Genomic DNA, 2,950 nt, shown 5'->3' with positions numbered 1-2,950 from the left:
CGTTAAAATACTATCACAATGTCATGATCAACTAGGCAGATGAGTGTTTGTTAATTTCACGGTAGATCATATTCCAGTTTCTTTGCTAAATATTTATGCTCCTACAGTGGGAGATCCTTCCTTTTGGACCTCTCTCTCCCAGCAAATCACACTTTGGCACAATGAAAATTTCATTCTCATGGGTGATTGCAATGATGTTTTTGACCCCTTTTTGGACCGAAACTCATCAACTCCTTTCATACCACACAGGTCTCACAAATTATTTGTACAAACCTAAACATAAACTTATAGATGCTTGGAGACTTTGCAACCCCATATTAAGAGAATATTCCTTTTACTCACCTACACATCACACTCAATCTCGCCTAGATTATATTTTTGTTTCTCACAATATCTCCCAAGCATTAGTTAGATCTGATATTGGTTCCATTTTGATTTCTGATCACGCCCCTGTTGCCGTACACCTTAATGTTTTGTCTAAATCTACCTCCCCCAGTAAATGGCATTTCAATAACGCTCTTCTTCTAGACCCTGTTTTCTCTTCCTCTTTTACTTCGTTCTTTAACAAATTTTTTGTTCTAAATCAAACCGATGATTTGGCTTTTCACACAAATTAGGACGCTTTTAAAGCTTCAGCCAGGGATTTTATTATTCGCTTTGTCTCTAATAAACGCAAGAAAGCGCGCCAAAAATACAACGCTCTTCTTACAAAAATTAAGGCACTGGAGCAAGTTTACTATTCCTCTAAATCTAAGGAGTGTTTGTCCGAACTCTTAAAAGTTACATTTCAATTTAACCCAGAATCCACTAATAACGCATCTAACTATTTAATAAAATCAAGTGTGAAATTTTATGGCGGGCGTAATAAAGCTGGGAAATTGCTAGCTAATTACTTAAAAACTAAACAAAATAAACTCAATATAGAATCTGTTTTTGGCTCTGATAATTCACAAAAATGTAAATGAATTCCTTAAATTTTACAAAACCTTGCATACGTCTGATACCTTGCCATCTGATTATTCTATTTCTCATTTCCTCTCTGCGATTTCCTCTACATCGGAATCACGTCCAGACCCTTCTTCTTTAGAACTTGATATCACCCAGACTGAACTCCACGCTGCTCTTAAACTTCTTAAAAAAGATAAGGCTCCGGGACCAGATGGTTTTACTGTCGAATTCTTCAATAATTTTGCCTCCTTATTGATACCCAAGCTGCACACCCTCGTCCTTTCTTTTTTGCACTTCGGGGGTTCTACTGGCTCCTTTTCTGATGCCCTTATTTGCCTTATTCCCAAAAATGGTAAGGACTCGCAACATTGTAAAAATGATAGACCTATTTCTTTAGTTAACATTGATTACAAGGTTTTTTCAAAGGCTTTGGCATTGCGTTTGGAATCTCAGCTACCTGAATTGTTAGGATCTGAATAGTCCGTTTTTTTTAAGGGGCGACTCATTACGGACAACACTCGTTTACTCTTTGATATTCTTTCTAAGGCTTCTCATTTAGCTCATCCTCTAGCCGCCATTGCTCTAGATGCAGAAAAAGCTTTCGATACGGTTGAGGTGCCTTATCTCCTTCGCACACTCAAATAGTTTGGCTTTGGCCCCAAAATCATCTCTTTAATATCTATATTGTATACCAATCCGACGGCCGCTGTTACTGCAAATGGACTTATTTCCTCCTATTTTAACCTTGCCCGGGGAGTTAGACAAGGTTGTTCTCTTTCCCCATTTCTTTTTAATATTGCTCTTGAGCCTTTTTTACTAAGAATCCGACAAAACACAGACATACATGGATTTACCTTTCATGATTCCGAAATTAAAATGGCGGCATATGCAGACGACGTTCTTTGATTTTTATCAAATCCTCAATCTTCTTTACCTGCATTTTCAGACGAAGTGATATCTTTTGCATTGGTATCTGGCTACAAATTAAACAAGGACAAATGTGAAATCTTACCCTTGACGAAATATACTTTTCATGCCGATTTTATCACCTCAGGATTCTCATGGAGCTCTCAATTCATTAAATATTTGGGTTTAACTTTTACTCCTTCCGGTCCGGGAACGGTATCACGTTGTATGGAAAAGTGTATAGATAAATTGTCCTCCTTTATGGCAAAATGGCCCCCCTTGTATTTATCCTGGTGGGGCCGTTTGGACACTATTAAAATGATGTTTTCCCCTATAGTTTTATACACAATCTCCAACATTCCGTTACCGATTCCTCTCAAATATTTCAAGGAGATCAATTCTATTTTATCTGCTTTTTTATGGGGCAAAAAGAAGTCACGTATGTCTATTCGCAAATTGACTCGCCCTAAATCAGAGTCAGGGGTTAACTTCCATGATTTTCCTCTTTATCATAGGTTTTTTTTATTAGCACAATCTTCTCATTGGCTTTCTGATTCATCTACAAATTGTCCTCTATGGGCAATGGTTGAACAGTCTTTTATTTCGTCCTTCACCTTTCATGAGTACCTATCCTTCACACGCAAGCCTCAATCTGTTTTGACTCCTTTTCTTAAATATTCTTCAAAACTTATTCCGGCTTCTTCTCTTAATTCTTTCTTCGACTCCCCTATATGGCATAATAATTATATTTTAATAAATAACAAGCCCTTCTTTTGCAAATCTTGGTACCGTCAGGGGTTAATTTGGGTTCATCAGTTATACTGTCAAAATTCACTTATGTCCTTTACACAGGCGAGTGATATTTTTCGTCTTCCCTCTTCCTTTTGTACAAAATATTCCCTTCTAACGCAGGCTATTCAATCCGCCTACACACATCACATGGCATCTCCTGATCATACCTCTCCTGATCTGACACACACGGACACTTTACGTACTTTGTTGCTACGTGGCTCTAAGGCTTCTATTATTTATACATTTTTTCACTCCTCCCCTACTTCACGAGACAAGACTAACCTGGCATTATCTTGGGAAAAAG

Source organism: Lissotriton helveticus, chromosome 5_1 (assembly GCF_964261635.1).
Source record: "Lissotriton helveticus chromosome 5_1, aLisHel1.1, whole genome shotgun sequence".
In the NCBI taxonomy this organism is placed as follows: domain Eukaryota; kingdom Metazoa; phylum Chordata; class Amphibia; order Caudata; family Salamandridae; genus Lissotriton; species Lissotriton helveticus.
This window is presented reverse-complemented; position numbering follows the sequence as displayed.